Source organism: Anomaloglossus baeobatrachus, chromosome 9 (assembly GCF_048569485.1).
Source record: "Anomaloglossus baeobatrachus isolate aAnoBae1 chromosome 9, aAnoBae1.hap1, whole genome shotgun sequence".
Classification (NCBI taxonomy): Eukaryota; Metazoa; Chordata; class Amphibia; order Anura; family Aromobatidae; genus Anomaloglossus; species Anomaloglossus baeobatrachus.
The window spans coordinates 41393987-41421694 of record NC_134361.1 but is presented as its reverse complement, the minus strand read 5'-3'; the positions used below and the strand labels follow the sequence as shown (position 1 = coordinate 41421694).

The following is a 27708-nucleotide window of genomic DNA, read 5'->3' as shown; positions in this document are numbered from 1 at the left end:
CTCAGTCCAGTAGACCACTGCGCAACCAGCTCTGTCCTCACCTATAGTGCCCGGCTGGAACCTCCACCCCCTCCCCAGGGGGTAGGTGGAGGCCGGCATGACGTGGCTAGGGGGGATAGGGTGAAGAGGGAAAAGGGGTGGGGGTTTAGGGACCGTTAGGTTGGGAGCGGGGAAAAGCCAGGCATTGCTGCGGCTGCAGCTGAAGTAGTTGTCTGGCGTCACAGACACTGCTGTCAAAAGAAAAAAAAAAAAAAAAAAAAAGTGACCGTTTCACCTACCATGGACGGTCTGTTGGAGGAGCTGCGGGGGGCGGCCCGGCGCCATCCATCCGGCTGGCTGGAGGAGCAGCTGCGGTCAGTGCTGGCTGGTGGCGTGGTGTCGGGTGCGGCTCCCCCGGCCAGGCCGCAGGCGCGGCCCGCTCGTTGCGGTCGGCGGTCGGGGGGGGCTCCGGGGCCGGCCGCGGAGGTCTCTCCGGCTATCAGGGAGCGGCCATGCCGTCGGTCCAGGCCTCCGGAGCGTCTCTCTCCCGGCGGTTCCGGGCGGGCCACAGGGCAGGCGCGGCCTGCTCGCAGGCCGCGGTTAGAGTCGGGGCTGCCCAGTGCAGTGCCTGCGGGGCCTCAGCGGCAGCGGAGAAGCCCCATTAGGGACCCTCCGGCGGTGGGGGGGGGTGTCCAGCCTTGGGAGCCCCCTCCGGGCCGGGAGGAATTCACGTCCGCGGCTGAGGTCGGCGGTGGTTAGCAGGCCTCGGCCCGATAGGGGGGAGGGGCCTGCTGCTACCTGGCGTCAGGAGGACCTGGAGGCTGCGGCGGGCCGCACTGGCGATGTTCCGGTCGGGCGGCCTGGCTGGTCGGCACGGGACACGCAGGACGGACGGCGGGATCCCTGGCAGGAGGTCGGCGGGCCAGGGCAGGACTGCTCTGGGTCTCAACAGCAGCCTGGTGGTCGGGATCCAGGAGCGGCGGTGCGTGGACCACCTGGATTGGGCTCGGGACCGACCGATCCGAGGTTCCCTTCGCCGATCGGACCAGTGGAGGACGTCAGACAGGAGAGGGACACGGGGCCAGTGACGGCTGGACGGCAGGATTCTGGAGTGACGGCTGGCGGGATCACAGCTCCTGCGCAGCTTGGTGAGTACAGCTCTGTGTCTTGTTTGTCTTCTTTGACTAATGATGTGTTAGGTAGTGCAGTGGGTCCGGCTGGGGCTGGGACGGCTCAGGGGCAGGCGGCGCCGCCGGGGTCACTAGGGGTTGTGGAGGTTTTGTCGGAAGTAAGGCAGTTGTTGGCGCGGCTGGAGGGGAGCGGGAGTGTCGGAAGTTGTGCGTCGGCGTGGGTGGGATCCGGGGTCCCGGGTGTGGGGGTGGCGGCGGCGAGTGCGGCGGAGGTACGGCGGGGGTCCGATCCAGTGTCGGTTTCTGTGCAGACGGAAAAAGACAAGGATCGGATTCATTTGGATGATAAGGCAAGGGGGGAGGTTTATGTGTGTTTTGAGGGGCCGCTGGGCTCGCATTTAAAGAAGGAAGTTAGGGAAAAAATTTGGAGGGATGATTATGTGGAAATCTTCTCTTTGTTGCCGTTAGAGAAATTTAATTTGGACAAGCCCAAGAAAGACGACAACAAAAAAGAGGATGAGGAGAAGCGGCGGTGGCGGTTGATCCCTCAGACGTTCACAAACTGGCTGCAAGCGTTTGCAATTTTAGCCAGTGTAATAGGGGAAAAGGCGCCGGACAACTGTTCGCACCTTTTCTGCTATTTGGATTCTATAGGGGAAGCTTATAGGGTGTATGGGGGGCAGGCCTGGTTGCGGTACGACGAACAGTTTCGTCAGCGGAAAGCCATTCGGCCATCCATAAGATGGGACCAGAAGGATATTGGGCTCTGGTTGCGGGTCATGGCACCGACTCGGTATGGGAAATCCTTTCCAGGGGCGGCCGGGGCTTCCGGCCAGGCTGGGGGGCGGTACGGCCAGCAGGCCGGCGGGGGAGCCGGAGGTCAACAGGGATCGCAGAAATCAGGACTTTGCTGGCTCTTCAATGAGGGCCAGTGCAAGTTTGGGGAGCAGTGTAAGTTTAAACACCACTGCTCACACTGTAGCGGCACCAATCACGGGGCGTCAAAGTGTTTCCGACGTAGCAGGGTCAAGGGGGGGCCTGGTAATTCAAAAGGGGGAGACTCCAGTGAAGCTTTGAGAGATGCTCCCTTACCTAAATAGGTTTCCTAGGAGGGAGGAGGCAGAGTTGCTAGCGAAGGGTTTTCAATTCGGTTTTCGCATTCCTTCGGGAGCAGGTCCGGGGCAGGGGTGTTTTAAGAATTTACAGTCGGCAAGCCAGCATCCGGAGGTGGTACGGGAGAAGTTGGAAAAAGAGGTGTCCTTGGGGCGTATGGCGGGGCCGTTTCGGTCCCCGCCTTTTCCGGATCTGGTGGTTTCACCGTTGGGGGTGGTGCCGAAGAAGGAGGCGAATAAGTTTCGGCTGATTCACCACTTATCTTACCCGCGGGGGGGGGGATCGGTGAATGATGGTATAGATCCTGAGCTATGCTCGGTGGTGTATACGTCGTTTGATGAAGCGGCGGCCTGGGTGCGGCGGTGTGGACGGGGGGCTCTGATGGCTAAGACGGACATTGAATCCGCATTTCGGTTGTTGCCGGTTCATCCGGACAGTGTCCGCTTGCTCGGCTGTTTTTGGGAAGGGAATTATTTTGTTGACAGATGCCTGCCCATGGGATGCTCGTTGTCCTGTTCATTGTTTGAGGCATTTAGTTCCTTTTTGGAGTGGGTGGTTAGGGATGTTTCGGGTTTGCAGTCTGTTATTCACTATTTAGACGATTTTTTCTGTGTTGGTCCAGGGGATGCGGGGGTTTGCCAGAGTTTGCTTGCAACGATCGAGTGGGTAGCTCAGCGTTTTGGAGTCCCGTTGGCGCCGGGGAAGACAGAGGGTCCGGGGACATGTATTTCTTTTCTTGGCATTGTTATTGATTCGGACAAGTGGGAGTTTCGGTTACCGGCGGATAAGGTGGTCGCTCTCAGGGAGCAGGTAGCGAGGGCACTGAGGGTCAAAAAGCTTTCCCTGAGGGAGGTGCAATCGTTGCTGGGCAGACTCAATTTTGCGTGTCGGGTGATGCCGATGGGGCGGATTTTTTCACGGCGGCTTGCGATGGCCACTGCGGGGGTGCTAGTGCCTCATCATTTTGTGCGTCTGTCGGCCGACGTCAAGGCGGATTTAGAGGTGTGGGGGCGTTTTTTGGCGGACTATAACGGGCGGTCCCTCTTCATGGAGCCTCTAGTGGGTAATTCGGAGTTGGACTTGTTTACTGATGCATCTGGGGGTCAGGGTTTTGGGGCTTATTTTGGAGGAGAGTGGTGTGCAGAGGGATGGCCGGAGGTTTGGCGGTCGGCAGGGCTGGTGAAGAATTTGGTGCTGTTGGAAATCTTTCCTATTTTGGTGGCAGTGACTCTGTGGCAGGAGCATTTTCGGAACAGGCGGGTGCGGTTTTACTGTGATAACATGGGGGTCGTGTTAGCAATTAACAATATCTCGGCCAATTCCCCTCCGGTGATTAAAGTTTTGCGGAGATTAGTACTGGCCTGTTTGTCTATCAATGCTTGTGTGTCTGCGTCGCATGTGCCGGGGGTGTTGAACTCTATTGCTGATGCTCTCTCTCGTTTCCAGTGGGATCGCTTCAGGGAATTGGCGCCGGGGGCGATGGCCGTGGGATTGCAGTGCCCTCCCGAACTTTGGAGTGTGGTATGAGGGCAGTTGGACATTTGATCAGAGGATCGTTGGCTGAGGCGACCTGGACGGCTTATCAGCAGGCGTGGCAGCAATGGGAGTTTTGGGTGCAGTCTTTTGGTTTGATTCGGTCGGTGGAGGATCAGGTAGGCGTGTTACTCTTGTGGATTGGGCGGTGGTCGGCATGGGGTTGGTCCCAGGCGAAGGTGGGTCGGGTGGTGGCGGGCCTGGCCTTTGGGTTTAAGTTGCGGAATAGGCCGGATTTGACAAAAAACTTTTTGGTGCGGCAGGCGTTGAGGGGGTTTCGCCGGGGGCAGAGTTGTGGGGATAGAAGGAGGCCAGTGTCTTTTGCTCTCTTGGAGCGATTGGGGGCCCACCTGAGTGCGGTGTGTTCGTCTGTTTTTGAGGTTATTTTGTTTCGGCTGGCGTTTTCGTTTGCGTTTTTCGGGGCGCTCCGGATTGGGGAATTGGTGGCGGTTAGTCGGCAAGGTTCCGGGGGGATTCAGGCGCGAGATGTTCTTTTATTTGACACCAGCGTGGAATTTTGGCTCCGGAGGTCCAAGACGGATCAATCCGGCAGAGGACGGCGGGTGTTACTGGGGATGGTGGCGGAATCGGCAATGTGTCCGGTGCGGTGTTTGCGGGAGTTTCGGGGGTTGCGACCGCGGGAAGATGGGCCGTTGCTTTGTCATGAGGATGGTTCTTTCTTGTCGAATTATCAGTTTCGGGCAGTTTTCCGGAGGTGTGTGGAAGGTCTTGGCTTGGATCCCGGTTGTTATGCGCCTCATTCTTTTAGGATTGGAGCGGCAACTGAGGCGGCTGTGTGCGGGTTGAGTCCGGAGATAGTACGGAGGATAGGTCGGTGGGAATCCAGGAGATATTTGAGTTATGTGCGCCCTTAGCATGGCTTATGAGGTGGGGAGTTTTGGATTTGTTGTGTTATGGTATGGTACTGTAATGTTTTTGTTGTCTTCCTTTGCAGGGGACTTTTCCCTTTTGGTCTGGATATTGGGCCACTCCTTTGTGCACTGGGCAGCGATCCGGGCAGACATCCGATCGGAGGGTCGTCAGCTGGGCTTTGCACGAAATGTGGCGGTACTCCGGTGGTTGGGTATCCGGGGCATGCGGTGGATGCGGGTGTTGCCCGAGGTGCACAGGGCAATGCGATTGGACCGGGCGCCGGATATTCTGGTCCTGCACGTTGGGGGGAATGATGTGGGAATGGTGGCGGGCCGGGAGTTGATTAGGGATATAAAACATGATTTGCTTCGGCTGTGGGTGGCTGTACCAGGACTTCGGACGGTCTGGTCAGAGATTGTCCCGAGGCGGACATGGCGTAGGGCTCGGTCAGTTGAAAGGCTGAATAAGACCCGTATAAAAATCAATCGGGCCATTTCGGGTTTTGTAGTGAGGAATGGGGGGGTGGCGGTCCGTCATTTTGAGTTGGAGGCGGTGGATCAGGATTACTGGTTGGCAGATGGGGTTCACCTGAATGCAGTGGGGACAGATTTGTGGTCTTTGGGAATTCAGGAGGGTATCGAGCGGGCCATGGCATTGCCCGGTAGAGGGGGGGTCTCGAGCGTTTGAGGGGGTCAAAACGCTCTCGTTGTGGTGGTGGGGGTGGGGTCCTCGAAGTTGGTGAAAATTGGATTGGGGGGTCCCAATGGAGGTGGAATCCCCCCCGTTAATTACTGGTTTGGGGAGTGGTCTGGTGATCATGGGGGGAACATCGGCTTGGTGGGGTCGGTTCCCGGTTTGGTGGTTTAACCCTTTCCCCTCATATTTGTTTGGTGCTCCCGAGTTTGTGGTTGCGGCTGGGAGTAATGGGGTTTGAGGGGGAAGGTAGGATTGGAGTATTGGGTGATCACCAGATTGTTTGAGCTTCGAGGACCACAACCCCCTGTTTTATAAATGTTTTTTATAAGTTATGTTAAATAAAAGGCTGCTGTGGCCATTTTATCCAACTATGTGTCTGTGGTCATTTCAATAAGGGGTTAAGTATTAGGGGGTATGGTAGCAGTTAAGGGGTCACCAGGACTCCACTATGCCAACGTCAAGTGCCCGGCTGGAACCTCCACCCCCTCCCCAGGGGGTAGGTGGAGGTCGGCATGACGTGGCTAGGGGGGATAGGGTGAAGAGGGAAAAGGGGTGGGGGTTTAGGGACCGTTAGGTTGGGAGCGGGGAAAAGCCAGGCATTGCTGCGGCTGCAGCTGAAGTAGTTGTCCCGCCCACCCTCCCCTTTTGTTTTGTTTTATTTTGTTTTGTTTGTCTGGGTCATAGTGGCAGGGGTGGTGGGGGTGGGGTCCTCGAAGTTGGTGAAAATTGGATTGGGGGGTCCCAATGGAGGTGGAATCCCCCCCGTTAATTACTGGTTTGGGGAGTGGTCTGGTGATCATGGGGGGAACATCGGCTTGGTGGGGTCGGTTCCCGGTTTGGTGGTTTAACCCTTTCCCCTCATATTTGTTTGGTGCTCCCGAGTTTGTGGTTGCGGCTGGGAGTAATGGGGTTTGAGGGGGAAGGTAGGATTGGAGTATTGGGTGATCACCAGATTGTTTGAGCTTCGAGGACCACAACCCCCTGTTTTATAAATGTTTTTTATAAGTTATGTTAAATAAAAGGCTGCTGTGGCCATTTTATCCAACTATGTGTCTGTGGTCATTTCAATAAGGGGTTAAGTATTAGGGGGTATGGTAGCAGTTAAGGGGTCACCAGGACTCCACTATGCCAACGTCATGTACCATCACCCATCCCCTGTAGACTGTGGGCCCTCGCGGGCAGGGTCCTCTCTCCTCCTGTATCCTCACCCATTCCCTGTAGACTGTGAGCCCTCGCGAGCAGGGTCCTCTCTCCTCCTGTATCCTCACCCATTCCCTGTAGACTGTGAGCCCTCGCGGGCAGGGTCCTCTCTCCTCCTGTACCAGTCTGTTATGTACTGTTAATGATTGTTGTACGTATACCCTTTCACTTGTAAAGCGCCATGGAATAAATGGCGCTATAATAATAAATAATAATAATAATAATAATAATAATAATATCAGTTCTAAACATAAAGGTGGAAAATCACTTTAATTGCCTTCATCTGTGTGTGGTGACGGCCGCGTAGAATGACTGAATTGTGTCCTTTCTTCTAAACAAAACAGTATCACGGACCATTGAGGAAATGGACAATTGCTGACGTTTCCTCGCATGTCAGCAGGAAGACGCCTGTGCAGAAGGCAGGTATAGGGTTACATTGTGTTATTCTTAGCGAAGGAGATCGACACAGCGGATGCCTTTATGCTACAGAGACCTGAGGGCACTGCTTCCCTTGTGGAGACCACCCGCTTGTAAGGAGTGAAGCTGGGGGAAAAAGGGATGCAAGTCAGCTCCCCTAAGAACAAATAAAACCGGCTCTCTGCCGCCACCTATTGGTGGTAACTGCATCATACCTTTCAAGAAAAGAGCTAATTTGCATACTGAAGAAACTGAACCCATGAGCGGGCACTACCATGCTCAGGTGTTCAGTACTCGTAACTAGTGATGAGTGGGCACTACCATGCTCGTGTGCTCAGTACTCGTAACTAGTGATGAGCGGGCACTACCATGCTCGGGTGCTCAGTACTCGTAACTAGTGATGAGCAGGCACTATCACCTACTGGGGTGACTTCATCAGGGGTGTGTATCGTCACCCCTGATGAAGTCACCCCAGTAGGTGACGATACGCGTGGGGATTATACCCACTGCTACTCTATTTGATGGGTAATCTGGTAATGGCTGGTGACTAGAGCCTCTTTATACTTACAGGTTATTTCCTATGGGGAACCTTGTTTGGGGAATTTTCCAGAGTCCCCTATGGTTTTATGGTGACTCTGTATAACACAATGTAACCGCATATATGTACAAAATATGCATTGGGTACTAACTCCATTCTGCAATTTTATATGATCTTGCAATTTATAATATGCTCTTTTGTACCATTTGCAATTCTATGTGATCTTCTATGGTATACATGTATTATTGTTACCTAAACTGTTTGGCGGTTCCCCTATATATTGTATTATCCTGTGTCACACCATTATTTCCCTTTGGGTAGCAGGGGTTTTTTCAAACCTTACTGGAGGATTGGATTGGTAGATATATATGGCTGTATGCCTTTTAAGTGGTTTTAATTGTGTGTATTCCTGTATCCATTTTGTAATAAAGATAACCTTTCTATATAAATTGGAGTATCCCTCTTGTTTGCACACTTCTGCCCCTCCCTTCCCTATAAATGTTTACTAAGTGTGCTGAGGTGAACCCATTTACCCATTTAGGGTATTATTAATTTTGTTAGGTGGTGCCCTCCCCACTCTTTGCTATCTAGTGATGAGCGGGCACTACCATGCTCAGGTGCTCAGTACTCGTAACTAGTGATGAGTGAGCACTACCATGCTCGGGTGCTCAGTACTCGTAACTAGTGATGAGTCGGCACTACCATGCTCGGGTGCTCAGTACTCGTAACTAGTGATGAGGGCACTACCATGCTCGGGTGCTCAGTACTCGTAACTAGTGATGTGTGAGCACTACCATGCTCAGGTGCTCAGTACTCGTAACTAGTGATGAGCGGGCACTACCATGCTCAGGTACTCTATACTCCTAACTATTGATGAGCGGTCTCTACCATGCTCGGGTGCTCAGTACTTGTAACTAGTGATGAGCGAGCATTACCATGCTCGGATGCTCGGTACTCGTAACTAGTGATGAGTGAGCACTACCATGCTCAGGTGCTCTGTACTCATAACTAGTGATGAGCGGGCACTACCATGCTCGGGTGCTCTGTACTTGTAACTAGTGATGAGCAGGCACTACCATGCTCGGGTGCTCTGTACTCGTAACTAGTGATGAGCAGGCACTACCATGCGCAGGTGCTTGGTACTCGTAACTAGTGATGAGCGGGCACTACCATGCTCGGGTGCTCAGTACTCGTAACTAGTGATGAGCGGGCACTACCATGCTCAGGTGCTCAGTACTCGTAACTAGTGTTGAGTGGGCACTACCATGCTCGGGTGCTCAGTACTCGTAACTAGTGATGAGCAGGCACTATCATGCTCGGGTGCTCAGTACTCGTAACTAGTGATGAGCGGGCACTACCATGCTCAGGTGCTCAGTACTCGTAACTAGTGTTGAGTGGGCACTACCATGCTCAGGTGCTCGGTACTCGTAACTAGTGATGTGCGGGGACTACCATGCTCGGGTGCTCAGTACTCGTAACTAGTGATGAGCGAGCACTACCATGCTTGGGTGCTCAGTAGTCGTAACTAGTGATGAGCGGGCACTACCATGCTCGGGTGCTCAGTGTTCGTAACTAGTGATGAGCGGGTACTACCATGCTTGGGTGCTCTGTACTCGTAACTAGTAATGAGCAAGCACTACCATGCTTGGGTGCTCAGTACTTGTAACTAGTGATGAGTGGGCACTACCATGCTCGGGTGCTCAGTACTCGTAACTAGTGATGAGCGGACACTAGGGCACTACCATGCTCAGGTGCTCAGTACTTGTAACTAGTGATGAGTCGGCACTACCATGCTCGGGTGCTCAGTACTCGTAACTAGTGATGAGCGGGCACTACCATGCTCAGGTGCTCAGTACTCGTAACTAGTGATGAGCGGGCACTACCATGCTCAGGTACTCTATACTCCTAACTATTGATGAGCGGTCTCTACCATGCTCGGGTGCTCAGTACTTGTAACTAGTGATGAGCGAGCATTACCATGCTCGGATGCTCGGTACTCGTAACTAGTGATGAGTGAGCACTACCATGCTCAGGTGCTCTGTACTCATAACTAGTGATGAGCGGGCACTACCATGCTCGGGTGCTCTGTACTTGTAACTAGTGATGAGCAGGCACTACCATGCTCGGGTGCTCTGTACTCGTAACTAGTGATGAGCAGGCACTACCATGCGCAGGTGCTTGGTACTCGTAACTAGTGATGAGCGGGCACTACCATGCTCGGGTGCTCAGTACTCGTAACTAGTGATGAGCGGGCACTACCATGCTCAGGTGCTCAGTACTCGTAACTAGTGTTGAGTGGGCACTACCATGCTCAGGTGCTCGGTACTCGTAACTAGTGATGTGCGGGGACTACCATGCTCGGGTGCTCAGTACTCGTAACTAGTGATGAGCGAGCACTACCATGCTTGGGTGCTCAGTAGTCGTAACTAGTGATGAGCGGGCACTACCATGCTCGGGTGCTCAGTGTTCGTAACTAGTGATGAGCGGGTACTACCATGCTTGGGTGCTCTGTACTCGTAACTAGTAATGAGCAAGCACTACCATGCTTGGGTGCTCAGTACTTGTAACTAGTGATGAGTGGGCACTACCATGCTCGGGTGCTCAGTACTCGTAACTAGTGATGAGCGGACACTAGGGCACTACCATGCTCAGGTGCTCAGTACTTGTAACTAGTGATGAGTCGGCACTACCATGCTCAGGTGATCAGTACTCGTAACTAGTGATGAGTGAGCACTACCATGCTCGGGTGCTCAGTACTCGTAACTAGTGATGAGCGGGCACTACCATGCTCAGTACTCGTAACTAGTGATGAGCGGGCACTACCATGCTCAGGTACTCTATACTCCTAACTATTGATGAGCGGTCTCTACCATGCTCGGGTGCTCAGTACTTGTAACTAGTGATGAGCGAGCATTACCATGCTCGGATGCTCGGTACTCGTAACTAGTGATGAGTGAGCACTACCATGCTCAGGTGCTCTGTACTCATAACTAGTGATGAGCGGGCACTACCATGCTCGGGTGCTCTGTACTTGTAACTAGTGATGAGCAGGCACTACCATGCGCAGGTGCTTGGTACTCGTAACTAGTGATGAGCGGGCACTACCATGCTCGGGTGCTCTGTACTCGTAACTAGTGATGAGCAGGCACTACCATGCGCAGGTGCTTGGTACTCGTAACTAGTGATGAGCGGGCACTACCATGCTCGGGTGCTCAGTACTCGTAACTAGTGATGAGCGGGCACTACCATGCTCAGGTGCTCAGTACTCGTAACTAGTGTTGAGTGGGCACTACCATGCTCGGGTGCTCAGTACTCGTAACTAGTGATGAGCAGGCACTATCATGCTCGGGTGCTCAGTACTCGTAACTAGTGATGAGCGGGCACTACCATGCTCAGGTGCTCAGTACTCGTAACTAGTGTTGAGTGGGCACTACCATGCTCAGGTGCTCGGTACTCGTAACTAGTGATGTGCGGGGACTACCATGCTCGGGTGCTCAGTACTCGTAACTAGTGATGAGCGAGCACTACCATGCTTGGGTGCTCAGTAGTCGTAACTAGTGATGAGCGGGCACTACCATGCTCGGGTGCTCAGTGTTCGTAACTAGTGATGAGCGGGTACTACCATGCTTGGGTGCTCTGTACTCGTAACTAGTAATGAGCAAGCACTACCATGCTTGGGTGCTCAGTACTTGTAACTAGTGATGAGTGGGCACTACCATGCTCGGGTGCTCAGTACTCGTAACTAGTGATGAGCGGACACTAGGGCACTACCATGCTCAGGTGCACAGTACTTGTAACTAGTGATGAGTCTTCACTACCATGCTCGGGTGCTCAGTACTCGTAACTAGTGATGAGTGAGCACTACCATGCTCGGGTGCTCAGTACTCGTAACTAGTGATGAGCGGGCACTACCATGCTCAGGTGCTCAGTACTCGTAACTAGTGATGAGCGGGCACTACCATGCTCAGGTACTCTATACTCCTAACTATTGATGAGCGGTCTCTACCATGCTCGGGTGCTCAGTACTTGTAACTAGTGATGAGCGAGCATTACCATGCTCGGATGCTCGGTACTCGTAACTAGTGATGAGTGAGCACTACCATGCTCAGGTGCTCTGTACTCATAACTAGTGATGAGCGGGCACTACCATGCTCGGGTGCTCTGTACTTGTAACTAGTGATGAGCAGGCACTACCATGCTCGGGTGCTCAGTACTCGTAACTAGTGATGAGCGGGCACTACCATGCTCAGGTGCTCAGTACTCGTAACTAGTGTTGAGTGGGCACTACCATGCTCAGGTGCTCGGTACTCGTAACTAGTGATGTGCGGGGACTACCATGCTCGGGTGCTCAGTACTCGTAACTAGTGATGAGCGAGCACTACCATGCTTGGGTGCTCAGTAGTCGTAACTAGTGATGAGCGGGCACTACCATGCTCGGGTGCTCAGTGTTCGTAACTAGTGATGAGCGGGTACTACCATGCTTGGGTGCTCTGTACTCGTAACTAGTAATGAGCAAGCACTACCATGCTTGGGTGCTCAGTAGTCGTAACTAGTGATGAGCGGGCACTACCATGCTCGGGTGCTCAGTGTTCGTAACTAGTGATGAGCGGGCACTACCATGCTCGGGTGCTCAGTGTTCGTAACTAGTGATGAGCGGGCACTACCATGCTCGGGTGCTCAGTACTCGTAACTAGTGATGAGCGGGCACTACCATGCTTGGGTGCTCAGTACTTGTAACTAGTGATGAGTGGGCACTACCATGCTCGGGTGCTCAGTACTCGTAACTAGTGATGAGTGGGCACTACCATGCTCAGGTGATCGGTAGTTGTAACTAGTGATGAGCGGGCACTACCATGCTCGGGTGCTCAGTACTCGTAACTAGTGATGAGTGGGCACTACCATGCTCGGGTGCTCAGTACTCGTAACTAGTGATGAGTGGGCACTACCATGCTCGGGTGCTCAGTACTCGTAACTAGTGATGAGTGGGCACTACCATGCTCGGGTGCTCAGTACTCGTAACTAGTGATGAGTGGGCACTACCATGCTCGGGTGCTCAGTACTCGTAATTAGTGATGAGCGGGCACTACCATGCTCGGGTGCTCAGTACTGGTAACTAGTAATGAGTGGGCACTACCATGCTCGGGTGCTCAGTACTGGTAACTAGTAATGAGTGGGCACTACCATGCTCAGGTGCTCGGTAGTTGTAACTAGTGATGAGCGGGCACTTATATGCTCAGGTGCTCGGTAGTTGTAACTAGTGATGAGCGGGCACTACCATGCTCAGGTGCTCGGTAGTTGTAACTAGTGATGAGCGGGCACTACCATGCTCAGGTGCTCGGTAGTTGTAACGAGCAGTTGGACACGCGGACGGGCGTCACTCGTGTACCTCTGTACACGAGGTAGTCAATGGTGAATTTGAGCATTTTTCCAGAAGATCACATGTGGTACATGAGTTGAGCCCATACGACTGCTCGTTTTGAGCATCGGGCACCTGAGCATGGTAGTGCTCGCTCATCACTATTCGCCACCGATTAGATCTTATAGATACCAGCTAAGGCAATTGTTACCCGTGTGTGCCTTAACTGTAGAGCCAACGCCCGACCCCGGTCCTACGGTTCCGCATTGCTTCACCACTCCTGCAGACAGCCACCACCGTCTGCCAACCTTGCTGTCAGTGCCTGGGCCACAAACGCAGACACCCCAGTGTTTACTCCTCTCACTTCCACCTCCGGGACTAAACTGTTCTTTTCCCCGCCTCCAGACCTGTGAACTCCTCGGTGGGTGGAGCCAACCGCTTGGCTCCGCCCCCACCTGGTGTGGACATCAGACACTGGAGGGAGGCAACAAGGGTTTTGTGTTTGGCTGCTGTCCCTGTCTAATGGGGGTGGGGGTGTTTGGGTGTTATCTGTGACGACCTGGCTAGTCCAGGGCGCCACAGGACCGTCCCTTTAGTTACATCCCATCTGCTGAGAGTTCATTGTCTGAATGAACAGATACTTTATTAATTCTTGTACGAACCATATAACTCATCGTCCCCTTAAAGAGCGGCTCTCTAATGCACCCCATATGCCCCATGACACTTTGTGCTCCCTGAGGCATTTATCACAGGAGGATTAGAGGCTGTGCGGGAATTCTGGAGGGACGATAACCTCAAACAGAAGCTCCAGAATCACCAGTAAGGAAAAGAATAGACTTAAAAGAAGCTTACAAGAAATATTGCTTTGACCTTACATATGGCCCTTACTCTTATATTAAAGTTGGCTATGGTCACCATTAGAGCCCCTACAAACAGTGGAGTAACTAGAGTTTGATGGACCCAGGTGCAAAATTTGGGCCTGGGTTCCCCCTCCCCACATATTGGTCAGATGCATGTATATGTATACATTTAGTGTACTAAAACATATCAAGACATATAAGTTTCCCCCCCCCCCCATTATGTAGTAATGTGACTGTTCCTGGGCTACTTCCTGGTAAATATGTCCCCCATCCTGGTATATCTGTTCCCCATCCTGGTATATATCCCCCACATCCTGTAATGTCCTTCATCCTAGTAAATATGTCCCTAATCCTGGTATATACTATCCCCCTCCTGGTATGTATGTTCCTCTCCTGGGCTCCTCCTGGTGTATACTGTCCCCTTCCTGGTATATATGTTCTTCTCCTGGGCCCTTTCCTGAAATATACTGCCCCCCTCCTGGTATATATGTTCCTCTCCAGGGCCCCTCCTGGTATATCCTGTCACCCTACTGGTATATGTTGCCCTCCTGGTATATACTATCTCCCTCCTGGTATATACTGTACCCTTCCTGGTATATATATTCCTCTCCTGGGCCCCCTGATATATATTGTTCCAATCCTGGTATATATGTTCCTCTCCTGGGCCCTTCCTGGTATTTACTGTCCCCTCCTGGTATATACTGTCACCCTCCTGATATATACTGTTCCCTTCCTGGTATATATATTCCTCTCCTGGGCCCCCTGATATATATTGTTCCAATCCTGGTATATATGTTCCTCTCCTGGGCCCTTCCTGGTATTTACTGTCCCCTCCTGGTATATACTGTCACCCTCCTGGTATATACCATCCCCCTCCTGATATATACTGTTCCCTTCCTGGTATATATATTCCTCTCCTGGGCCCCCTGATATATATTGTCTCAATCCTGGTATATATGTTCCTCTCCTGGGGCCTTCCTGGTATTTACTGTCCCCTCCTGGTATATACTGTCACCCTTCTGGTATATACCATCCCCCTCCTGATATATACTGTTCCCTTCCTGGTATATATATTCCTCTCCTGGGCCCCCTGATATATATTGTCTCAATCCTGGTATATATGTTCCTCTCCTGGGCCCTTCCTGGTATTTACTGTCCCCTCCTGGTATATACTGTCACCCTCCTGGTATATACCATCCCCCTCCTGATATATACTGTTCCCTTACTGGTATATATATTCCTCTCCTGGGCCCCCTGATATATATTGTCTCAATCCTGGTATATATGTTCCTCTCCTGGGCACCTCCTGGTATATACTATCCTCCTCCTGCTATACATGTTCCTCTCCTGGCCCCCTCCTGGTATATACTGTACTCACCACCTCCCCGGCTCCCCCCCGACAGTGGCCAGCAGCTTTCATCGGCGTCCATGCTATGGCAGTGCATGATGTCATTGACATGGGGTGCTGATGAAAGTTGCCGGCCTCTGTTTGCAGGTCTCTGCACTGCGATACATTTCAGCTGGATGTGCGGCCTCAGATGCACATCTTGCTGAAGCAGGAGCTGGGCCTGGTCGCAATAGTTCCGCCCTTGCCTACAAATTCCAAAATAGCAAAATTAGTTGTTTGGGGGGAGGGGGGGTGGTACATTTTGCCTGTTTCTCTACATAAGCTGATTTTCTATCCATGTCTAAAGAAAAGTTGGGAACAACCGGTGGTGTAACTTGAAGCTACGGGGCCCTGAATGCAAAAGGAAATGAGAAAGGAAATGACAGTTGGTGCTTATAAAGTTCTATGGAGAGATAAGAGGGAGGAGCTAGAGGCAGACACAGACATTCTGCTGCAAGTTCTCCGGAAACGGCAGTTACAGTTTAAAAAGAAACTGTCCTTGTTGCCCATAGCAAAAAACCACAGGGCAGTTTTCAAATTACCGGATGTTTGAAAAATACGAAAGCGGAGTTCTATTTGGTTGCTATGGGCAACTAAAACAGGTTTTTAGATCTTTTTGATAAATGAGATCTATGTGCACATAATGGTCCCTATTTCAGCCTAGAGTGGTGGGATCCCCTTTATGAAGTCGGTATGTCTGACTGTACGGCTGTCTTCAGACAATCCCTTTAATTGAAGGTGAAATGTTATTTACTCTTAATACTTCACATGATATAATAAAGCATAACAGATCTCGTGTCACTTACAGGAGACAGCCCCTAATAATCATCTATTATCTGTCGCTTTGATGAACCTCTGTCCCTTAGATCCTGCACATCTTCAGTTTAGAGGGATTTGCTGCGTTCTGAGGAGTTTCCTGTCATTTTTCAGGAGCTCCTCAATCAGAGGTAATATAATACCCCTCCCTAATCCCAAAGATCCTGCACCAACTACACAAAGGCGGCTGACAGCAGAGATTAATAGTCATCAAGGAGCATCCGGCCTGGGACATTCCCGGCCCCCTCCCCCGCCACCCCACAATGTATGGTCCTGTTAGTGCACAGTGCATGTTCTGTGAATATACAGTACAGTGCCAGACCCCCCTGACACCGGGGTGCGTGTGTACGCAGGACGGGAACAGGACATGCAGCCAAATTCAGACTAGTATGTGATTATGTACACAAGCCAGGTCCGGAACAGGTAGTGCTAACCATCAGCTACGCCATCCCAATTTATTTAATACTGATGGCCCACATCTGTGTGACTATAGTCAATGCAGGGGCTCCTGTCACCCCGAGCCCTGGGGGCCGGAAAGGTCCCACTAGCCCATATAAGAACCTGAAGACCCACCTCTTCCGACAAGCCTACAACCTGCCGTAACCCTATAGCCAGCTCTGCCCTCACCTACTGTACCCTCACCCATCCCTTGTAGATTGCGAGCCCTCGCGGGCAGGGTCCTCTCTCCTCCTGTATCCTCACCCATCCCCTGTAGACTGTGAGCCCTCGCGGGCAGAGTCCTCTCTCCTCCTGTATCCTCACCCATCCCCTGTAGACTGTGAGCCCTCGCGGGCAGAGTCCTCTCTCCTCCTGTATCCTCACCCATCCCCTGTAGACTGTGAGCCCTCGCGGGCAGAGTCCTCTCTCCTCCTGTATCCTCACCCATTCCCTGTAGACTGTGAGCCCTCATGGGCAGGGTCCTCTCTCCTCCTGTATCCTCACCCATCCCTTGTAGACTGTGGGCCCTTGCGGGCAGGGTCCTCTCTCCTCCTGTATCCTCACCCATACCCTGTAGACTGTGAGCCCTCGTGGGCAGGGTCCTCTTTCCTCCTGTATCCTCACCCATTCCCTGTAGACTGTGGGCCCTCGCGGGCAGGGTCCTCTCTCCTCCTGTATCCTCACCCATCCCTTGTAGACTGTGGGCCCTTGCGGGCAGGGTCCTCTCTCCTCCTGTATCCTCACCCATCCCCTGTAGACTGTGAGCCCTCATGGGCAGGGTCCTCTCTCCTCCTGTACCCTCACCCATCCCCTGTAGACTGTGAGCCCTTGTGGGCAGGGTCCTCTTTCCTCCTGTATCCTCACCCATCCCCTGTAGACTGTGAGCCCTCGTGGGCAGGGTCCTCTTTCCTCCTGTATCCTCACCCATTCCCTGTAGACTGTGAGCCCTCATGGGCAGGGTCCTCTCTCCTCCTGTATCCTCACCCATCCCTTGTAGACTGTGGGTCCTTACGGGCAGGATCCTCTCTCCTCCTGTATCCTCACCCATTCCCTGTAGACTGTGAGCCCTCGCGGGCAGGGTCCTCTTTCCTCCTGTATCCTCACCCATCCCCTGTAGACTGTGGGTCCTTACGGGCAGGATCCTCTCTCCTCCTGTATCCTCACCCATTCCCTGTAGACTGTGAGCCCTCGTGGGCAGGGTCCTCTTTCCTCCTGTATCCTCACCCATTCCCTGTAGACTGTGAGCCCTCGTGGGCAGGGTCCTCTCTCCTCCTGTATCAGTATGTGCCTTGTATTGTTTATGATTATTGTATTTGTCCCTATTATGTATACCCCTTTCATATGTATGGAATAGATGGCGCTATAATAAATAATAATAATAATAATAACAATAAAGGCTGTTACGATTGAAGGATTATTCCTCCAGCGATGGTGGAACGCCAAGAACACAGCGACGTCCCTGAATGGAGCGGACATGTGCAGCCTAAGCCTCAGCTCCACTCATTGTCTATGAGACTGCCTAGAACATTGTGTGGCTTTTTCCAGCAGTCATATATACAATGAATGGAGAGGGGGAAGAACATGCATGTGAAGCGAAGATGTGCATGCTCAGCTTCAGCTCCTCATTGACTATGGGACTGCTAAGTACATGGCGTGGCTTTTTCGTGCAGTCCTATAGACAATGAATGGAGAGGAGATAGAACATGCATTTTCTCTTTTCTTCTTAGTTCTATGGTTCTCCATTCACTGCACCAGGGTGCAATCACCCAATTATATGTATTTTGGTATAGTGGTACGCGCCAACTTTTTCTTCTTGTTCCCTGCATGCGGAGAGATGTGCATGCTGAGCCTCAGCTCTACTCATTGTCTATCGGACTGCCAAGCACATTGCATGGCTTTTTTCAGCAGTCGTATAGACAATAAATAGAGAGGAGATAGCATATGCATGCCGAGCGATGTGCATGCTTACCCTCAGCTCTACTCATTGTCTATGGGACTGCTGAGTAGCAGCTGTTTCTAGCAATCCTAAAGACAATGAATGCAGAGAGAATAGAACATGCATGCAGAGCGGAGATGTACATGCTGAGCCCCAGCTCCACTCATTGTTTACAGGACTGCCAAGTACATCATGTAGTTTTTCCAGAAGTCTCAGACAATGAATGGAGAGGAGATAGAACATGCATGCAGAGAGATGTGCATACTTAGCCTCAGCCCCACTCATTGCCTATTAGACTGCCAAGTGCATTGTGTGGCTGTTTACAGCAGTCCTATAGACTATGAATGGAGAGGAGATAGAACATGCAAGTGGAGAGATCTGCATGCTTAGTTTTAGTGGTGGCACAGTGGCTCAGTGGTTAGCACTGCAGTCTTGTAGCACTGGGGTCCTGGGTTGACATCCCACCAAGGAGTTTGTATGTTCTCCCTGTGTGGATTTCCTCTGTTTTTTTCCCACACTCCAAAGACCTATGGATAGGGAATTTAGATTGTGAGCCCCAATGGGGACAGCGTTCTTGATGTATGTAAAGCGCTGCAGAATATGTTAGTGCTAGATTTATTTTAGCTCCACTCATTGTCTATAGGACTGCCAAGTACATGCCATGGTTGTTTCCAATAATCCTATGAAGAGGATGTAGAATAAATAAACCTCCACTACATTTAGGACGAGGCTGCAAAGCCCCGATTTCGGGTTTGCTGGGCATCGCTGCATAGGCACCTTGAGTAATCAGAAAGTTATCCCCAATCTTATGTGATATTGGGATAACTTTTTTTTGGGGGGGGATAACCCCTTTCAGACTTTTGATTGTTTGGACCCATGAATAAATTAACCTTTCTTTTCATATAACACTAACATATTCCGCAGCGAACATAGAACATAGCAGAGAACATATAAACTCCTTGCAGATGTTGTCCTTGGTGGGATTTGAACCCAGGACCCCAGCGCTGCAAGACTGAAGTGCTAACCACTGAGTCACCATACAGTGCTAACCACTGAGCCACCATACAGTGCTAACCACTGAGCCACCATACAGTGCTAACCACTGAGCCACCATACAGTGCTAACCACTGAGCCACTATGCCACCCCAGCTTCAAATGACGCTATGTGACCCGAACGATCAACTAAATGAAATGGGCTGTGGCACCGCCAATAACAGCGCAGTGCGCGTGGCCGTGTCTGGTACTGTGGTTCTGCCATATTTACGTAGTGGTATTCCACGAATAGAAAGCTATTCCCTATCTTTTAACTTACCGATGACTGTATGCCCGATCGCGAGAAAAGGGAGTTTGGAACCCAACATTGGGCCTGTATTGTTTGGAGCGGAGGTGTACGCGCCATTTTTTGTCTAGAGGACTGACGGAAATAGGCGACCGTTGGCAGTACCATAGTCAATGAGCACCTGAATACGCTTTCAAGATGGGGGCCCTGATCTTGGAATCCAAAACCTTTATCGTCGAAAGAGATTTAGAAATGTGTTCCCATTCATATAAACAGCAGAACCATTCACGCATTGGGATTAGTGACCCTAATACCCCAGGAGAATTCCTGGCACCGGATGAACGCACGGTTTTGTCACCAGCACCACATGTATTTAGGAATCTCAAGTGCTCGTCTGCACAGAGTCTTAAAATGCGACAAGACGTCTTAATTCTGACTGTCATGACGCATTATACACCCACGGCTGCCATAGGGCGCTGCGCTGTATGGATACCTATGACTGACCCCTGGTGGTGGATAATGGGAATGCAGTGAGTGCAATGTTCTGTATGAATACTCTATAGTCAATGACAAGTTGTACTGCATTTTATAAATATTGTTAATGTCGATGGGAAATATATCTTCAGGAGATATCCCTATTTTTGAATAGATTAAGCTAATTAGTAAAATTGGCGCAATATGTTCCAAATAAAATATAGACTGATTTGCCATAGTACCGAACAGTAAGTACTGTCATGGGGACACGAATGAGAAACCAAATATACACTGCCATCTAGTGGCAAAAATAAATAAAAACAGCATATTAATACTGACCTGTCCATAACACAATCATATCAAATGTTAGGGAAATAAATGGGTGCCATTAAAAAGGTATTCTCATCCACAGGATGTGCCCTAAATCCCTGATAGGCGTGGGTCTCATCAGAGGTGACATCTTGAGGCGTTGAAATTTAGGGGTCTTATGGCCCAAGCGCTCCTATTTCACCTCTACATTGACCTATATGGAAAAAGAGACAGAAGTGAATCGGCAAATAGAGATCAATGGGCGCCCATTCTCCCAATATTGAAGGGCCCTATAGATGGGACCTGTTCTTACGGACCATTTATATGCCCACTTTAAGGGGGTCATCCAGGTAGAACAAAGTATCTACAGCACAGACGACAACTACTAGATCGATGGAGGGTTATCAGTGGAGTCCTTCATCAATCACCAGAGTGGGAATTTGTGTTCTCTGTTTCAAAAGGATAAGTCACTTACAATAAATATCAAATTATATTTATCTGGTGTAATTGCCGCTGTTCTCCTGAATCCGGCGATGGTTTTCTTTCGTTCCTGCTCCTCTCTGTTCCCGAGATATGACCCACTATTTCCTGTATATATGATTGGCTCACAAAGAAGACTTGAGCCACGCCCACTAGGCTAACAACACTAGATTTGCATACCGGGAAGAAAAGGCCATATCTCAGGAACGGAGAGGTGCAGGACAAAAATAAAAACAGTGCTGGATTCAGGAGAACAGCAGGATTTACACCATCTAAAACGTTTTACAGATTTAGGGTAAGTGATAGGGCTCCTTTAAATTGACATTCCATTTAAAATCCATGGGATTGATAGAGATAGATCTTGGCTTTCTCCTGTAATCCTATAGAAACTGTATGTAGAGGTAGCGTATATGCAAGGCCAACACTCAAATTAAAATGGAAACACATGTCCCTTTTCTGGTTCTTGGGGGTCTCAGAGGTCGGACTAGCCATTGGTATGTGATACATGTCCAAACTACAATACCCAATACTAAGATCTGGGCAAGCAAATTCTGCTGTATGTATGACCCTTAGGTCTGTGTCCTTTTTTTTTGGCCAGTAGGGGCAACGTGTTCAGTGGAGTTAGTGTACCTGTCACAAGCACCAGCCTCTATAAAACAGGCAACTACAACAACTAGGTGCTAACTATGCCCACTAAACCCAAAGACCTTTAAAGAGCAAAGTCTGCCAATTTCACCTTTTGAAAACATATGCAAACATCGCGTGGTTACTTAGCGAAACCTTGTCACTACCAGCAGCCGCCATAAACTGTGCAAAAGCAACAACTGGGTGGGGGATGAAGGTGCTGAGAGAGCAGCCATGACCTGTATCCATCAAGGTGCAAGACACAGCACCTGCACCCTACGCAATACACAGCACCTGCACCCTGTGCAATACACAGCACCTGCACCCTGTGCAATACACAGCACCTGCACCCTGTGCAATCAAATCTAATCATAGTAAAGTCAAACCACGGGGCTCGGAGGTAAATTAGTGATTGACAGAAGGATATAGGCTGCTTGCACACGTCAGTGTTTTGGCACCAGGCACAATACAGCGAAAAACGGATAAAACTGATCCGGCGCCAGATCCGTTTTTTCCCCAAAGTCTTGTACTAGCGCCGGATTGTGCCGCATGGTGTTGCGTTTCATCCGGCATGCGCTGGATCCGGCAAAAGTTGTCTGTGCAGCCGCCGGACAGGACGCACCATGTTCGGCCTCTTTCTTACATCACTTTTTTCCATCACGCGCAATCTGGCATTTTTTAGAAAAAACGGATCCGGCGCCGGATTCGTTTTTCCCTCATGGTGTTGTTTTTGAGTCGGATTGTGCCGCATGGCCTTGCGTTTTGATCCGGCGCGCGACGGATCCGGCGAAATGAGTCTGTGTGGCTGCCGGAAGGAACGCAGCATGCAACTTTTTTTGTGACCCTCAAAAAAAAAAAAACGGATTGCGACGGATCCGGCAATGTCCGCTTTTTTTACAATGGTAGCCTATGGGCACCGGATCCGTCGCCATCCGTAAAAAAAACGTTATCAGGCGACATATATAAATTCACTTCTGGGATGAAAGAAAAAAAAACAAAACTCTCTCGCCAGAAGGGGAAAAATGAGACTGATCCGTTTTTTTTGCCTGATCCGTCACATCAGTTTTGTTACAATCTGCGACAGATCCGTCGCATCAGACACAATCTGGGTTGTGCCTCAAGAAAAAAAAAAAAGTGAAAAAGTAAAGTTTTTTGTTGAAAAACAAAAAAAAAGGACGCCGACGGACCGGGTGGGTATAATGGAAGCCTACGAGCGCCGGATCCGTCGTAATATGGCAAAAAAATGCAATGCAGCGACGGATTGCCTTTTTTTAAACTGAGCATGCTCAGTATCACAATGGATCCGTCGAAAAAACGGAAGAAACGGATGGAAAAAAAAACTGATGCGACGGATCCGTTTTTTCGCTGGATCCGTCACATCAGTTTTTTCGCCGAATTGTGCCTGATGCCAAAAAAAACTGATGTGTGAAAGCAGCCTTATATAGGGGGCACTCTGCTGGCAATACTGATCTGACACTGCTGGAGGTACTCTGCTGGCGAAAAGACACTGCTACAGGGCCCCCGACTGTCACATGGGCAGGTTATTTGTGCACGGTATAGTGGCGCACAGTATTGCAGTGTTATGTGCACTTGCTATGATGTGTACAGTATGGAGGCAAATTCCACACTGTGACCTCAGTAGGGTGAATCATTGGCAATTGCAGTTTTATCTGTTTGCACATACACTGCATGGGCAAAAGTATTGGGACGGAATAAACTATGCACAAGCGGTTCTGCACCAAACCGTGCAATACCTTATCACCAGATTTATAGGTCAGCTTCAGTCCTCCTTTATGGAAACAGTAGTCATGGGTGCACGTAGACAAGGAAAGAGAAAATCCAAACCAATGTCCCAAAAGTAGAAATCTACGGCATACACCATCCAGTATTCCAAAGTGCTTTATTCCATCGTTATTTGCAGTTAAAAGTAGTGGGGAGAGAGCTGAGTGCAGGCCCCCTATGGACGACGGCCGTTTCGCACCTCCTTGTGCTTCAACGGGTCCAATGACCCGTTGAAGCACAAGGAGGTGCGAAACGGCCGTCGTCCATAGGGGGCCTGCACTCAGCTCTCTCCCCACTACTTTTCAGATGAAATTGAGGTCAGGAATATGGCATGGAGGAAAATAGCCAGCGACAAACCCACCCTCCCCCCCACTTCATGCCTTTATGGACCGTGTGCACTGGGCACAGTCATTGGAAGCAGAAAAGTCTCGGAGAATAGGTATATTGCAGGAATGGAGTCGGCAGAGTGGTGGTGACTCTTCTGCCCTCTGCTCCTCAGCACTCGGCCCCCCTCTCTGTAACGTTATGGGGTCTTCACTTCGTGGCTGAGCTGCTGCGGTTACTTCCACTTCTCAATAATATCACTCACAGGTGATGGGGGAAGGTTTAGGAGGAAGAAATGTCATAAATGGACAACAATGGCTTCTATTACAGGACCGCACTGGTATCAGTGAGCTCTGTACCACCGGCCGTTCTGTCACATTAGTAAAGGCAGATGACATGACGAGGGGCCGGATGTTATACAGTGTGTCCACCCTTATCCTGTCCACCGCCATTAACTTGAGAACGGCAGCAGCTATAGGCATAGAAGTGGTGTCTAGGTATAGTAAAGTAGCCATGCGCTACGCAATGAAACCACCTATAGCGCCACCTGGTGGAAAACAACGGAGTTAGCATTTTTATCTTGAAAATGGAACGAGATAGAGAAAAAAGGGAATTACAAAGTTGTACGGCATCATCAATTCCATACGAATCGACACCTTGCATACAGAAATGCTATGATTAGAACGTGTAAAACTCACAAGGCACCGGACGTGAAGCGATACCTCATGGAGACCTTCCTACAAGTCATTGGGTATGGTCGCTGTGTGGAGTGGCCTCCACGCTCACCTGACCTGACCCCATTGGACTTCTTTCTGTGAGGTCACATCAAAGAGCAGGTGTATGCGACCCCTCCACCAACATTGCAGGATCTACGACCACGTATCACAGATGCTTGTGCAAACGTGTCCCCTACCATATTGCACAACGTGCAGCAAGATACAGTATGCTGTGCAGAGGCCAGATGTGCATTGCAGCTGACGGGGGCCACTTTGAGCATCAAAGTTAAATGAGCGCCATATGCGTGACCAGCATTCAATGTTTTGGGGGGTCATGGGTTTCATATCATAGCATTTCTGTATGCAAGGTGTCGATTCGTATTGAATTGATGATGCCCTACAATTTTTTAATTCACTTTTTTTCTCTATCTCGTTCCGTTTTCGAGATAAAAATGCTAACTCCGTTGTTTTCCACCAGGTGGCGCTATAGGTGGTTTCATTGCGTAGCGCATGGCTACTTTACTATACCTAGACACCACTTCTATGCCTATAGCTGCTCCCGCTCTCAAGTTAATGGCGGTGGACAGGATATGGGTGGACACACTGTATTTTGGGGACAAGGGACCAGATGTTATAGAATGGAGGCAAGGGGCCCTTGTTATACACTGGGAGGCGGGAGCTGGATCTTTTATACCGAGGAAGAGGGGTCGGTTGTTTTACACTGAGGTTGAGGGGCCGGATGTTATACACTGGGGGGTGATGGGCCAAATATTATACACTGGGCTATGGGGGGCCGGAGGTTATACACCGGGGGTCAGGGGCCAGAAGTTATACACCAGGGGCTGAGGGGCCGGATGTTATACACCAGGGGCTGAGGGGCCGGATGTTATACATCGGGGGGTGAGGGGCCGGATGTTATACATCGGGGGGTGAGGGGCCGTATGTTATACATTGAGGGGTGAGGGGCCGGATGCTATACACTGAGGGGTGAGGGGCCGGATATTATACACCAAGGGGTGAGGGGCCGGATGTTAGACATCGGGGGGTGAGGGGCCGGATGTTATACACCAAGGGGTGAGGGGCCGGATGTTATACACCAAGGGGTGAGGGGCCGAAGGTTATACATTGGGTGTATTTGTTTTTTGGATGCTTTGTTACCGCGGGTGCGTTTTTTTGTGGCCAAAAACGCACAAAAACGCTGCATCTTTGTGGTTAGAAAAAAAGGCAGCGTGCACACATAGCCTAAGGCCTTGTGCGCACACTGCGGTTTTAACCGCGGTTTTGCTGTGGAAATTTCTTGAGAAATGCTTGTGATCTTTCTGCAGACATTTCCCAGCAAAACCTATGGGGAAAAAATAATAGCTGTGCGCACACTGCGTTTTTTTCTCTAGAAAATTCTTTCTGAAGATTTTCTTGAGAAAATGTCTTGAGAAAATGTGCATGTCACTTCTTTTCTGCAGGTAGCTGCGGTATTTCACTCCATTCACTGTAATGTAATCGCGAAATGTCGCGGGTATACCGCAGGTAGCAAATGATGTGCGGTATACCCCCGGTATAGCAGCGATTTACCTGCAGTAATGTTCATCGCTGCCTGCGGTTTTGCAGGAAGCGATGTCATTATGACAGAAGAGGAAGCGGAGCAGAGTAAACACAGACGTCACACTCCCTGGACGCCGCACAGAGGCACTTCCGTGTGACCTCCAGGTGCCCGTGGAGTCTGTGTCCCGCTCCAGCCACGTGGCTGCCAGCACAGCAGTGTGTCAGTGTGTGCCCGCAGTGTCAGCAGCTTGTCACCCTGCAGCGCAGGCAGACACTGACACAGGCAGACACTGACACACTGCAGTGCGTGCAGCCGCGGGGATGCCAAGCGCTGCTGTCAGGAGGATAGATGAGATCATTACCTGCGGTGAAGATCTCCTGCCTCCTGACGTCACCGCTGTCACAGCCGTCTATGCCCGCGGCCCGAGACTGTCACTAGCAGTGACATCACGGGCTCCCACGTATCGCTGAGAACGCGGTGGGCATAGAAGTCAGTGACAGCGCTGATGGCAGGACTGCAGGAGATTGTCACCGCAGGTAATGATCTCATCTATCCTCCTGGCAGCAGCGCTCGTCATCCCCTGCAGTGACCTGGGCTATTGATGTTAGCTCAGGTCACTGCACTGCTCTCCCAGCCAATGGGGAACATTCTGTTCTTCATGGACTGGGACAGTGACTATGGTATGGATCGTTGTGGGACCCCCTTATTGGATTACGCTGGACCCGGAATTGATTGTTCTTTTCAATAAATTGGTGAAAGAGGGAATGTTTTGGGCAGTGTTTTTTCAAATAAAACTTTTTTTGTCTATTTTTTATTTCTTACTGACTGGGTTTGTGATGTCGGGTATCTGATAGACGCTTGACAGCACTAACCCCAGGGTTTGATGCCAGGTGACATTACACATCTGGCATCAACCCCATATATTACCCAGTTTGCCACCGCACCAGGGCAACGGGATGAGTTGGGGCGAAGCGCCAGGATTGGTGCACCTAATGGATGCACCACTTCTGGGGCGGCTGTGGCCTGCTATTTTTAGGCTGGGGAGTGTCCAATAACAGTGGACCTCCCTAGTCTGAGAATACCAGACCACAGCTGTCCGCTTTACCTTGGCTAGTGATCCAATTTGGGGGGGGACCCCACGTTTTTTGTTTTAAATTATTTATTTAATGTAAAATAACAGCGTGGGGTGCCCTTTGTTTTGGATTACCAGCCAAGGTGGAGCTGCCAGCTCTGGTCTGCAGCCGTCTGCTTTACCCTAGCTGGCTACAAAAGATAGGGGGAACCTCACGTCGTTTTTTTTTTAACTATTTATTTTGTGGCTAAATACAAGGCTAGGTACCCTTTAGTGCCACATGAAAGTCACTAAAGGGTGCCAGCTTAGAATATGCGGGGGGGTGGGACATTATATAGGTCTTTCTCATCTATTATCTATCTATCTCTCTATTCATTATCTGTCTATCAATTATCTATATTATGTATTGCAGTTACAGAAAAAAAAAACGCAGGAACCAACCTGCGGAAAAACCGCATGCGTTTTTCCCGCGGTTTTGATGCGCTAATCTTCAACTCCCAGAAGACAGGACGGACAAGTGAGGCCCGAAGTGTCCGGGCTCCGTACAGCGGACGGTGATTGATGGCAGCGGTGACAGAACCGTCAGTGTGAGGCCGTGGCGGCTCCTCCAGGCTCCGTCAGCGGAGATAACATTTGGAGCTTGTGCTGCTGGGAGGTTACTGACAGCCGCCATCTTGGTCCTCCTGTGAAACCCCAATGGTGGGAGTCTGTTGCTCCGCACTAGGAATGACTTCCCGTTTTCCAGTACATTATATAGTAGTGACCGGAGCCTCATCGCTCCACCCGGCGGCGGCAACCGAGCGCGGACCGGGGGCTGCGGGGAGGCACAGACTGTG

General features: G+C 50.7%; 1 long non-coding RNA gene across 1 annotated transcript in view; it reads right to left on the bottom strand.

Moving 5' to 3' along the window:
* LOC142251119 (uncharacterized) overlaps positions 1 to 27670 on the bottom strand; it is a 120274-nt gene extending 92604 nt beyond the window's left edge. The window contains exons 1-2 of the long non-coding RNA XR_012725289.1: positions 27314 to 27670; positions 20365 to 20548 (exon numbers count right to left, since the gene is read on the bottom strand). This is a non-coding gene — a long non-coding RNA (uncharacterized LOC142251119). The remainder of the gene's footprint in view (positions 1 to 20364; positions 20549 to 27313) is intronic.
* Positions 27671 to 27708: the final 38 nt, after the last annotated feature.